Raw genomic sequence first — 13877 nt, forward strand, 5'->3', positions numbered from 1 at the left:
CTACTTTTGAGAAAGTCTGGTCCTCTTACTTTCTCCTTTGTGGCAACACAAAACATTACACTAACTCACATTATAAACGCTGAAGAGATAAAGCCAGACATGCACACTCCATTTATAAAAAGAACTCAGCAAAGGGCTGTTTCCAAGTAGCGTTTACAGCACGGAAAGGCTTCATTATAACACTGCCCTCAGTAATTAATGTCAGTTCTATAGTAGCAGAGGCAGAATGCACAGGGATGACCGACGTCAGCTCTATCCCAGATGGCATTTTTAACATGCTATTGATTAGTATTGCTTGGCACAGATGTAAAAGGCCCTATGTATGCAAAATTAGTAACTGACAGTAGCTTGCATAGACTGCTCCTCCCAACCTCACTAATGCAGGTCCCAGCACAACTGTCCCATTCATAAGCTCTGCGAGACTTCACTGAAGTCAGGTAATTCAACAGTAGCATCTGACTCTTCTTGTATCTCTGTATCAAATACATACGTCCGCTTCAAGTCTACTAGAAATTACTGCTTCTAGTAATGTTTGCATTAACAGGTTTGGGGTTTTATTTGTTTCGGTTTGTTTTTCTTTTGAATAAGTATACTAACTTATTTAAAAACACTAAATACAGAATTGGTAAGACAAGTTCAACTTGCCCAGCAGCCACCAGAGAACAGGGTAAGTGCATGTGAGCCACACGGCGGAACTACACAGTGAGGGAAAACTGGCTGGAGAGAAGCAACACACACCTGCTCTCAGTATGGCTGAAGCCAATACCAGGTGGATTATTTAAGCAGACCTAGGTGTGCCATTCGTCCAACATTTAAATTCATTGAAATACACGGTGCCGGAGTCATTCCCTAGCAACCAACCCATTTAAATCCACTCTGCCAGTTCAATGGATTCGGCCGTGCTGCTGTTCTTTTAACTGGAGTCACTCCTTTGCATCGAGTTTGGTTATGCTAGGTCTTTTCTCACGAAAGCTGTCAACCCTCACTTCAAACCATTATATCGTGTTTGAAAGAGATAAACACATTTTCATATGTGGATTGGGAAGAATCCTGTTTGCAATCTAGCAAGGTTCCCAGGGGAAGACTGGTATCAACATTACTGCTGTAATCTAACAACATGCTGCATTTGCTCATAGTTTTCTACTTTCAGATTTTTTCCCCCCCAGGCAGTCAAAAATTTATGAGAAAGTACAAAAATCAAATCCTCAGTGCTAAATGTGACTCTTTAAGACTACAGTTGTACTGATTTAAAGTCAGGAACAGAGCTTGCAGACTACTAGAGAACTGAATTACTATTCAGATACATTCTTCTGGCTTGCTTGCCTTATGCTGGTGAACTTTATACAAAAACTATCACAGAAAAACTCGGTAACTTTACAAAATCTCATTCGTATTTCGTAACTTTATTTTAAATAAAGCAGAACTGTAAATTAGTTATAAATTTCCCTAGGAATTGATATTTAAAAAAATGTTTTCAGCAGTTCAGTCTACTTTCTTTCTGTCCACTGCTTGCATATTACTGTAAGAGTTTCCCAGTGACACACAGAGAATTAATTAGCCCTCTGACAGGTTAAATTGCTCTTTGGATCCCCCAAACACACAAAAACAGACACGTTTTTCTGGTCCATACGCAACAACCAACAACCAACTTGAAAAAAACCAAAGAATTATTATGCTATTTTACCTACTATCATCACATAATTATATATAATAGATGCAGTCTTTAATGATAATTATATTAACTTGTATTAAGTACAGTAAAAACCACAGACTTTCACTTCTGAAAATACCATAAGGCAACGAATGCCAGTGCTTACAGACAGGAAAAGTAGACAAAAACCAGACACCATGACACACATACGTTCTACCAAGCAAACATTATTTTCTGTAGCTGCATACAGGCAAATAAAAAAGCCTCCCTGCGTTTCTACAGCTGCAAACACACACGGGCGTTCAGACCCGCACACTGCCCGGATCCGTCCGGTGATGTGCCAAAGGCGAAGCCGAGCGCGGTGGCACCAATTGTCTTCGGGGAGCTGTTTTCCGCAGAGCCCCGGCGCGGCGCGGCTCCCTCGGCCCGCACCCCCCAGCCCCCGCGGCCGGCCGGGCCCCGTCCCCTGGCGAGGGGGCGGCAGGACCCCGGCGGCAGCGAGCGAGCGCCGCCGCCGGGCCGGGCCGGCAGGGCCGCAGCAGGGCGGGGGAGCTCCGCGGAGCTCCGGCGGGGCTGGCCGAGGCCGGTGGGACTCCGCGCCCGCAGTCCCCGCCCGCCCCGGGCCCCCTCACTCGGCTTCCAGCCGCACCCGGCCCCCACACGCCGCCTGAAGCCCGCCGCCCCGCTTCCCCGCGATGGCAGCCCGGCCCCGCGGCCAGCAACCCCGCCGGGGGCACGGCCGCCCCGCCGGCCCCAGCTCCCGGGCGGGGCGGGGGCTCCGCGCCTCCCCTCCCGCGCTTCCCGCCTACCCGCGGAGCCGGCGCTCAGCCGTGCCAGGCCGGGGCCGCCGCACCCGCCGCCCGCCCGCGGAGCCCGGGGCCCGGCGGCGCGGGCAAGCGCATCCTCCGGCCGCGGTGCCGGGCAGCAGCCAAATCCCCTTTTCCGAAGAAGCGTTTAGAGGAAGCGCTCGGGCGAGCGCTGCCCCCGCCTCTTCTTCCTCCTCTCCCTTCTTCTTCTTTTCCCGTTTAAAAAGTTCATTTACCTCGAGGATCCTCCTCCCGGGATTGACGCAAGCGGCGCAAGGGCGGAAACCTGTTCCACCAGCCCCGGGCTTGTTCAAAGTCCAGCGGCAGCCCCGCGGCGAAGACGATGGCGCAGCCCCGCAGCCCGGGCGCGCGGGGGCACCGGGGAGCCCCAGAGGCAGCCCCGCTCCAGAGAGAAGGGGCCGACGCTGAGCTCCCCCCCGGTGCACTGAACCTTTATAAGCGGAGGGGATATGCTCCACCTTGGGGGGCTGGAGGAAGGGGAATTTAATTGCCCGTCATAGCCCGTGCTCTTTTTGTCCCCTCTCGCTAGCGATTGCCGAGTGCCGGCAGCCCCGGGCTCAGCTGCCCCCCACGCCCAGCGCCGTGGGGCGGAGGACGGAGGCGGCAGACCCCAAAGGGGCTGAAGGCCTGCGTCTGTCCCGGCCCCTGCCCCCAGACACCTGTGAGGGAGAGCCTAAAGGCTTCTAAAAGGTCATGCTAACGCAGACCCCGTTCCACTGGTGCAGTTAAAATTAAAGGGCCCAAAATCCATTAGCAATTCAGAAAAGCTTAACAAAGCTCTTCGAGGTGGGGACTGTGTTCACAAAAGATGCCGTCTACACTACTTGCAACCAGTTACACTTTACTCCTGGAACTTGTTTGGGTAACTATCTAAATCGGTAAATTCTTCAGCGGATTCTTTAAAGACTTCTTAAATAAGTATCTTTCAAAGATACTAGTAGATGAACATGTTAAAAAAACCCCAACCCTTAAGAATGAAATGTTTTCTTCCAGCATTCCCATGCTGATAGTGTCAGACATGCAGCACAGGTTACCTCACAATTTCCTGATGCTTCTTATTACATCTAATATTCTGTTCAATCTATGATTTATTAGGACTTTTGCTTTAAAATAAGCACCGCCCCCAGTGACCTCATCTGGACTTCGTTAGCCTTCTCCAGCAGTCTTGAACAATTTTTCATTGTTGGCTCTGCCCTTGGCTATGCATAGACAGATCCTAAATTAACGTCTTGGGGTGACTGTACGATACTGTACAGTGAAATGGCACACGCTTCAACCACAAGGATGTCACTGCTAAGACACCAAATGTGCTCCTGTATGGACAGGGATGAGCAACAGAGGTGAAACACTATGTCAGTACTACAGCGTTCACACCGGGGGCTGCAACGGCACAACTGTGTCGGGATAAATAAACCACTCCCTAACAGGGAATTACACTAACCACAGACCCACATGATGTGCATAAAACAGGACCTACATCTCGCTAACATTGTGATAAAATTCTTTTACTGCTTTCTGAGATAACATTTGAACTTTTGAAACAATTTACAGACAACTTAACATCACATCCATGAGCCAGGATGTTCTGATTCTGCACATTTTAGACATGAATTAGTGTCTAAGGCAGCTGAGTCACCCAGAGTCAGCCTGTCAGGCCAGGAACAGAATAAGGAACCCAGCACTCCTCTGCCCTAACCTCAGGCCAACAGTTTCCTACCTGCAACATGCAACCTCTATAAACTACCTCTACAGGGTCTGCAAGCAGTAACTACCAAGCCAAAGAAAATACTAAGTTTGCCATACAGTGGCCCACTTTTCACACTGAAGAAGAAAATTGACTATCTCCCTGTATTTCTAGAGGACTGAAAATGGGATTTTCCATTTTAAGAAACACATGACCCAATATAAAGCTACAATTGCATTAATACAAACTACAAACATCAAAAGGTACTAAGACTAGGATTAGTGACATTAGTAAAGGAATCTAAATTTGATCTAATGTCACTGGAAAATCTGTCACAATAGATCACTCATTTCAACAAAAGAGTATGTTCACCTCACAGGGAGTGCATGTAATTTCCATTAATGTTAATGGGAGTTATGCAAGTGCATTAAGAGGATAATACAACCCCTGGTCCGAGACAACCCCGCAAAGCGGAAGGTGCTTCCTCTTCAAGAGAATGGCATTTCCAGCTCATGCTTTTCAAAAGAACTTGTTCCGACCCGGTTACAAAACAGGATGGGTAACAACTATTACGCATCCAAACTTAAAGTGGTTTAGTTTTCTTATTGCCAAAAACTCAAGCGGTACAGATGTATTTAAAATACTGTGGTTGATTTGAAGTCTAAGGCAATAAAATAATGTGAAATTACTGGTAAAACAAGAAGGTCTGAAAACGGACTAGTGCAATGATGAAGCACTCAGGTGAACTGTCATGAGGAAAGCATTTTTGTGTTGTGCAAAGCATGTCTTCTTCATTGTTGCCAAATAAACTGTGCTTTTAGAGCTTGAATATTGTCCTCATGTCACATGAAACAGAAAGACAGGGCTGGCTTTCACACTTCCACATACTTAGTCAATGCCTTCTAACTCTTCTTCAGACTTGCTAATCTTTAGCTTTATAGGAACTCATCATATGTAAACCTCTCACAACATCAGTCATTTAGATTTCTCCTCTCTGCTTTCATGTTCCTTAATGTGTACATAGATGCCTTGAGCCATCTTTAAAGACCTAAATATAAAGCCAACAACAGGACATGAGCCTGATCTCCCTCGCTTTTCCTCAGCATAAATTATTACAGCAATCAGTCCTCAGTTATAGCAATTACACTGGTCAGAGCTCTTATGGCAGAGTTTATAGAGTTTTAGGTTTTACTACTTCAAACAACTGCATTTCAGTTGCATAAAAAGTGGAAATAATGCTTCAACAGCAAATCAAAATGCTATTAGGAAGGCATAAACAGCACAACATGCTCCACTCCTGGATCCCTCACATGACAGGTGTTTCATATGACCAACTCCAGCTCAATATGATTTTATGGGCAATTGCTTGGACTTGTCTTTTAAAGTCAAGTTGCACTTTCAATAAATATTCAGTCACATTATGGGGGAAAATGGTTTATACATTTTGAACTACTACAAAAAGTGAAATGCTGCCAGGAAAAGCAAAGGAGAAGGGAAAATAAATCACCTAGTTTGCTTGATCCAAATGCTAGACATTATACTCTTCTGCATGAAAACAAAGATTTAGTACACTGTATGAATTTAGTTACAACTACGGGTTTGCAACACTAAATATAATTCTCGTTTAATACTAATCAAATTAATTTTGATCATAGTTTGTAACAGTGAATGCAAGCTAGGGTTCCAAGACGGCTGCAGCTTCCTGACCTCACTGTGAAAGTGAATTAAGTATCAAAATCACTAGATGGAAGTTTCACAAAGAAGACACAGATCCTGCAGAACAGATTTGTGTAAGATGAGTGGGCTCCATTTATCTCGGGGAGACATGCATCTGTATAAGGTAAGTAGGTCCAAGGAGATAAGGACAATATAAGAGAGGAATAGATCAGAGTAGGAATTTCTCTGAAGAGCTAATGGGTTATGTGAAACATAAGGCACAAAGAGATTTCAAAGTTAAAAGGATTTTTTTTTAAAGGGAAGAAGCGAGGAAGCACACAAGAGACATGACGGAGAGAATAAAACCCCGAACAGCGATGACACATCCATTAAAAGCCACAGGATGAATTTAGGCATCTAGAATGTAACTGTGCAAGAAGTTGGTACTAAAAACTAAGATAATGGTGAGCCCTTGAACTCAGAATAGTTGAAGTTACCCAAGACTTCTCATGCTGAAGACAGAACAAGTCCTAACACCAAGCTTTAGCTTATTCAAAGATAGAAAGAAAAAAAAAAAAACAACAGACTTCACCACTACTCCATTTCTCCTCCTGAATGAGAAGCCTTTATAAGCCTTTGGTTTGCCAAAAAAGGTTTCATTACAGAAAGAGGAAGCTGTAGCCCCACATCTATAGAGACGTTGCTCTGTGCTGTAACACACAGTCCCTCAGGACTCCCTGCTATTATACCTGCCCCAGGAAGAGATTTCTATGCTTCTCTCTGCTTGCTCCCACACACAGACCTTTAGAAATTCAAACTTTGCTGTGCAGGAACAGCTTTGAGATATCTTAGATATTACCCTTTTCCAGAATGCAACCCTAATTCAGAACTCTAAAAATATAGAACTTTAACTGGAATCCATAGCACTGCTTCCTGCAGAAGCTGGACTTGCCTGGAAGGTTTTCTTCTCTGACATGGACAACTTAAGTCTCAGCTACAAGCAGCTAACAAAAGTTTTCCTCTATGTAATACTGACTGCTATCCATTTCTGTGTATTTTCATCTTTGGTGAGCAGGGTACGGAAACTGGTCCTGTCTCTAGCTAGTCCTCTATGCTGTCAATAATCAAACACTAGGCATTGCTGAGCATATATCATTCAACTTTTTTTCCATTATCCCATAAGAGCTCTAGCTTTTAAATTGTCTTCTTTGCCTTATGTTCTTGGCAGGTTTCTCTTTTCACTCCTTTAGCAACATGCCTTTATCCCCTGTGTTAGTGAGTGTAATTACCATCTTACAAACCACATGAACACTTGTACTTTGTACACACATTCATAGTAATCAACAATATCAGCTATTTTGTTTTCTTTTCCAGTCTTGACAACTTTGTACAATAAGCAAACAATTTTAACTACCAAGTTTACATACCTATTTCTTCATGCAGCTTGTATTGTATACTCAGAATAAACACACTTTTATAATTATTTAAAAGATTCCTCTTGGGCCACAAGAGACAATGATGAAGAGGCAAGATTTTTTTTCCACTGCATTTTAAAATGGCTGCAGAAGATGCCTTTTTTCAGTCCTTGGAAGATTGATGATTCCATTATTTGCAGTACTCAGCAATAAATCTCTGAGTTTAGGCTGAAGTGAGCACTTTTCCCTACTTTGCATCTTCCATTACACTGTTATTAATCATGTTTAATCATTCATTTACCTCTCACTGCTACTGCATTTTGGGAGGACTGGCATTTTGACTCAAGTTATTGATTTTTGACTTTTACCCTTTAGAAGCTGGGCAGAGGGCTTTGCTATTGCTTAATCAAAAGTGACATGATGAGGGCAGGGGAGCTGCAGACCTCAGGAAAGCAGCAACTAAACAACATGCCAAGTGATGATAAAATGAAATTAAGAGTCAACTAAGAAAGTAAAATGTAATAAATGAAAATTATAGCCAATAACCTCATGAGACCACAGAGTGCAAAGCACTCCTTGCTAGGAAAGAGGAGACCAAGATTAAGAAGGAAGTTAAAACTACAAATTCCCACTAAAAGAAAAATGCAAAGGCACATTCTGTTACAGAAGTGTGATCAGTTAATGTGATTTGGCTCAAGTAGATTCTCAGTTGCTTATCTTTTTTCTCAGAGGAAGCACCACTTCAGCAACTGTAACAAGAACAATACACAATGTAATATTTTGATAGCTGGCTTCTTCTCTGCTTACCGAAAAAACCCTGTATTTTTAAGAAAGTCATAGAACTCCATTTGTACCTTAAAAGAGAGTGCATACAAACCCTCAATTTCATCTACAATATCTAGCAAATTATGCAATAAACAATAGATACAATAAACATTAGCAACTCTGTATGAATAGCAGTAATGTTGGCTTCATATTTTCGAAGACAGCCCCCTACTTCCCCCCACTCCAAAGTCATAGCTAGATTTGTCAGGTTCTTGTACAACCCAGTTAGAGAGGAGCAACTAAAAGTGTGAGAATTTGTGGACTTAGAAATAAAGAGCTCAAGCTCCTATTGCTCTTTCCTGGAATTCTCAGCGTTGTTTTTTTCTGACCCTCAACATCATGTTTTGTCCTGTTTGTCCTAAGTCACGCCACCCCAATTCCGCTAACCTCAGTGCGGAATATGAGAACCAGAGGAAATCAAATTAACTTATCAAGCAATATGTTTAATTAATGTGCTTATTTTTTCCGCATATCACATCTTAAAATGTGTAACACGCTGACAGAAGATTCTCAAGACCAAACTCCATGGACCAGTAAAAGTCTCATCAGAAGTTTGTCATGTACCCTGCATCTACAGCCCTTAGTTGTCAGTAGCTGTTTACACTACGGCTACTATGCAGTAGTTGTTCAGGTCACATGCCAGTGACCTCTCTAGGATCTCCTGCTGGTGATTAAAATCATATACTTTGTCAAAAGCCAATGCAAACGTTCCAGTGTCACTTATTTTGTAAGTGGAATGGGAATATGCAAGGTGTATCATCCACAGCATGGCTTTAATCTGGCACAAAGAATGCAGGTAAGGTAGTTCTGATATGAAAGGTGGCACTACTGCAGGGGAGGTGCTGTTCCCTGGCTGTGTTAACTGAATGAAGATTATTAATAAACTGTTTATTAAAGCGAAGTTGACTTCTTAAAATGTGCTAAATGACACAAGAAGCTCAAGAAAGGAAAATCAATAATGATGCATCTTTAAACACAGTACACATTAGCCTACATATGTGAAAACAGCATGGGGTAACTCCCCTGGCCAGATTTTCATCAGTCTGGCAAAAGATACTGCCAAGAAGAAAGGGTCCTTTGGAAGAAATTTGAAATTGAGTATTTCAAGACTGTACCATATACACAAATTGCCAGTAAATTTTCAAAGCCTTGTCCTATTATACCTACAAGTTCTCTGAATTCCAGTTTCTCACAATCTTCTACCTTTTCATGTAACTATAACACAAGGCAATAAAATTACAATGTTTTTACTCAAACATCAGGAAGATTTGCAAGGTCTTGTATCCAAAAGGAAAGCAAAAATATAAAGTGAAAAGGAAAACATTAAAATGTAGGAAATGTTATTGTTCATACACTGAAATTCATGTATAGCCCACTCACTTTGATAGTACAATTAAAAATATTTTCATAAATGCTTCCGCATAGAGAATGTAATAACAAAATGCACGGACTGTATTTCTGGGGGTGGTCAGCGTCTTGGCAGATCAGAAGAACTATTGATGGAAAGGCCTTCTGAACTTGCCTTTACTGGGTTCAGTCTTAAGGACAGCATATGCAAAAACTAACAGGTCAAAAAGCAAAAAGAAGAGAAAATGAAGTTACAAAAGAAATGGGGCTGTTTCGCTGGGTTGTTTTTCCCCCCCAGAAAGCTGCTAGGTGTGCAAATGAAACCATGGATCATATAAAAAACACTGGGTTTAGCTTTTGTGCTTCAGTAAGATTGTTAAATCAGAAAGACCACTCCCACAACATCCTCAGCCAAGCTGAGTCCCCACTCCACATGAGAACAGTTCTTAACGCACACACAAAAAAAATAAAATTTTTAAAAAAATTTAAAAATTATTGTAGGCTTTTTTTTCTTTTTCCCAGGAAACAACTGTATAGTCTTTTCTCAAAATTCAACAATGTCAAGCTGTCAGAAAAAGCTCAAAGAGACACTAACACACTCCAAAGTTCTTACAAGATAAGGGACAGCAAGCAATGCAATTACAGGAGATAATCCCTGTTTCTTCTGTAAGAAGACTGTGTGCTCTATTTCCTGTCTGTTGTCCAGAGAACTGTACAACGGTACCCTGTAACTGTTATCATTGAATTGTGGTTTCAAATAACATTAAATGAGACCTATCTTTTTATAGTACAAAGACCTTAGCTGATATCTCTTTCTTCCTTAGTATTATTACTATTTACAGCAATTCTGAGCAGTAGGGCCTCCTGTTTACTCAGATGGAAACACGCTGATTCATATCTGCAATACTCAAACCTTCTGACAGGCATCACAAAAGTTTAGCATCACCTTTCAACCTTACTACTTAAATGACTTACTTCAGTCATTTCATGAGGTCTTTTACTTTGTCTGGATACTCAGACTAGCTCGTAGTTTCTGTGACCAACTCTAATACAGGAGTTTGGAGGAAATGACAGGGAAGTAAGAACTGCCTCCCCAGCTGTAGACAACTTGATGAAAAGGTTACTGCTCACCAAACACAGACTGAAAGAAGATAAATTTCTCTATAATTTTTCCTTATTCTGCCCCCACCCCAGATAAAAAAAGATTATCAATAACAAAAATGTTTCTCACTAATCACTACAGCACATTTGTAAGCTTTATATATATCGTTTTTAAAATAGAAGTGTCTTTATCAAAATAATTTTACCAATTCAGGTAGTGCACGGTTTTCAGTTCCCCACCAACAAAAAAAACCCCAGCCCCACGATGAGACAACAACTACTTTTCTGATACTATGTGGCAAAGTAGTGCCAAATTCAGATGCTGTGGAATATACTACACTGTAAAAACAATACAATTATCTCCCTGTTATATCTCACAATCTGACTAGATTAAAGCAAAATGCTCAGTGCTCACACCAATCAGCAGCAGCAAATTCCAGTAAAACCAGTTTAATTTGGACTACTATTTTGTATAAAATGTTAGTGTTTAAGTAATGAAGTATTTGGTTCTTAGGTTTCATGCAGTTGACTTTCACGTTGCATTGCAGGAAATCTGAGCCAAAGGATCAAGGTAGAACATAGCTGAGTTTGTGAGCACGTATCTCCTGTTTTGACAACAAACATCGCTTGAAAATAGGAGCCAAACCTATTTGCTTATATGACTTGAAATGAGCATTGACCATTCTGGTTCAATTCTAATGATTGACATGATAACAGCTTCAGGCAATGAACTGGATACACTGTCTAACAGTCTGAAAAGAGCAGCAGCAAAATTAATGGAAGACAGGCATGGAACAGTGGAAGTTTGTTAGTTACTTAGACCCCAGAGGCCTTGAATTCCACAACTTCCGGTTCTGTCACGCACTGAATCACAGAAACATCCCGAGAGAACAAAACCAGTAATAAAGCACACTGTATCATAAGATACCCACTCTGACTACCAAATAGTTAATTCAAACCAATGCAGTTTTGAAGAGGTAACAGCAAAGTATCTAAAGGTAACATAATAAAGTGCTGGATATAATAAAGCCATTTCAGAGTGATAGTGCTGAATCAATAAACTTGGAACGAGCACACTCTTCTACTACACCAAACACAGAGGTAAAGTTGGCCTTGCTCTTGCTGTCTCTGAGGTTACACGGTAGATTTCAACCACTGCTCACCAGCTCAAGAGTCATGGCATATCTGCTTCTCGGTATCCAGAAGGACACTAACTGGTCAAAAATATTCATTCAGGCAACAAGGTACCTGTCGAATACAGGCAAACAGGGAGCCCCCCTCAGCTTGGTAGTGGAGCAAGTAAAGCATGGGCGGCTTAGAGAAGACGTCGCTGCGCGCTCGTATTGCGCTTTCAGTGGCTATACATACATGCTTTTCTTGAGTCCAGTTGCATGCTGATGCAGACTCTGGCATAGAAATTGGAAATAGAAAAAAGAAAGCTCGTTTTGGCAACAGGAGGCCTTCCTGAAAGCACAGTAACTGAACTCTGACACTACTCAGATTCTCTGAATCAACAGAGGCCATTCAATCTGACATCTGTTCAGCAAAGCTAATCACATTCAATGTTTAAACTTTAGAGTAGACAGTGAGATGAATTAGAAATCTGAATTCTTAGCAAGTAGAATAGGAAACCATTGGCAAGTTTTTAAAAGCCAAAAATTCCCAAGGTTCCCTTAGATGAGGAAAAGTTGAGATGTTTGCTTAGGAGTTTTAACTCTCCAGTCAGCAGTCAGCAGACAAACATCAACCCACTAGTTGTCAAAACAAGTAAACTACTGTCCTAACACTTCCAGTATTTGAAGCCTTCTTTGCTTTGCAAATCAATTACTAAAACTCTTCTCTCATGAAACACAGATCCTTTCCCCATTTTTTCTCCTCATTTATAGCACTACAAGTGAACTATTTACAAAACAAGCATTATTTCCAATAAAGTAAATTAGCTGAGGTAGGTAAATCACTGAAACTCACTGACAACAAGTTTTATGAAAAATTAAGTAGCTGATATACAGCAACATTACCATGAGCCTCTTACTCACACTGCTTCATTTCTCAGCAAGACACAGGCAAGATTTTGTTTCTGAGGTATAAAGAGACTCCTAATTAAATCTTCACTCTAAGGTGTACCAGGGTTTAATCTTCTTTATATAAGCTCAGATCATTATATTTAATGCTGAAAAACGTTAATTCTCTGCCTAAATTCACCAAATTATAGATGGGATTTCCTTACAATTCTTTGTTGTTTCCAATTTCTTTAAAATAAACTGCAACACATTCTTTAGGTAGAATTTAATTTTACTACTATTCCAGTCTTCAGAGTAGGTATCTGAACAGCACCATTCTTAAAAAATTTCCATTTTATCATATAGTTAGTATGTTGGAGTGATCTTAATCCACTGTCAAAAAATTCCACGTAATTGCCTGTGTCTTAATGGCCTTAGGCTTTGAATACAATCACTGGTCTTTGCACACTGCCTGTCACTTTTAGTGCTTGTGTATTGACATTGTATCTCTTTTAGGTTCTTTTCAGCCCTTTAATGACTATGCCAATTAATAATGCATCATTCTCTCTCCTCTAGCTAATTTTAATTGCTGTAATTTATGTCCCTAGACAATTTTTGCACTACAGATGGAATCTATACTACTGTAGCTGAGTTAGAAGATCACACTCTCAAGGTCCTCAGCAGATAAACAACACAATTTCAAGTTTATAGACATCATCTATAATTGACATCAATTACTGTTCGAGGAAACAAGTCAGGATATTACGGGTAATAAACAGATCATTTTTATGTTCTGGGACAGTGTGGACTTCACCACTGGGGCTTTGACTATTATAGCTTCATAGTGCTCTATGAAGATACTCAGAGGCCTTGAAAGGGAAAAATCCACCTAAAATTAGCAAATATAGAGGTTACACACTTCTTCAAAGAGGCCTATACTTTTACACAGATATTCTCAGAAATATATGAACGCTACCTCTGAGGTACTATTAGAAGGCAGCAAAAACACTTAGGCCTAAAGCCTGAGCAGTGCATAAGATAGACCAGCTTCAGCTTTTTATTAAAACATGTTAGCAAAGCTCATGGGCACAAAGAAAATAAAGCAGAAAGAAAAAGTGTTTATCACTAATCCCTATTCAGCTCTACAGACAGCCCAAAACAAAGGGTATAACCATGAACTGTGTCCCATATTACATTACTATTCAGTCCATCCCTTTGCCAGCATTAGGGATGCTTCACAAATCATATTCCAGTGTTCCGCTCAGTAGAGCTTACATTGATAGCGTACATTGATCCATAGCCCTGTAAAGTTCAGTCCCTCTGTTTTTACTGCCATCTCTTCTTACTTTCAATCCACTTCATCAAAACCAT

General features: G+C 41.4%; 1 protein-coding gene across 7 annotated transcripts in view; it reads right to left on the minus strand.

The window, feature by feature from the left end:
- Positions 1-13877, minus strand: part of SULF2 (sulfatase 2) — an 82772-nt gene that overhangs the window by 50911 nt on the left and 17984 nt on the right. For 2 of the 7 annotated variants that reach the window (XM_066199299.1, XM_066199305.1), the window contains exon 1: positions 2461-2681. The exons of 3 other annotated variants lie outside the window; for them this stretch is intronic. The gene's annotated coding sequence lies outside the window, so the exon portion shown is untranslated. 2 more of the 7 variants (XM_066199304.1, XM_066199303.1) reach the window with 2 other exon arrangements.

This window comes from Chamaea fasciata, unplaced genomic scaffold, assembly GCF_029207755.1.
Source record: "Chamaea fasciata isolate MVZ Bird 193981 ecotype frontalis unplaced genomic scaffold, bChaFas1.0.hap1 SCAF_17, whole genome shotgun sequence".
Taxonomy (NCBI): Eukaryota; Metazoa; Chordata; class Aves; order Passeriformes; family Sylviidae; genus Chamaea; species Chamaea fasciata.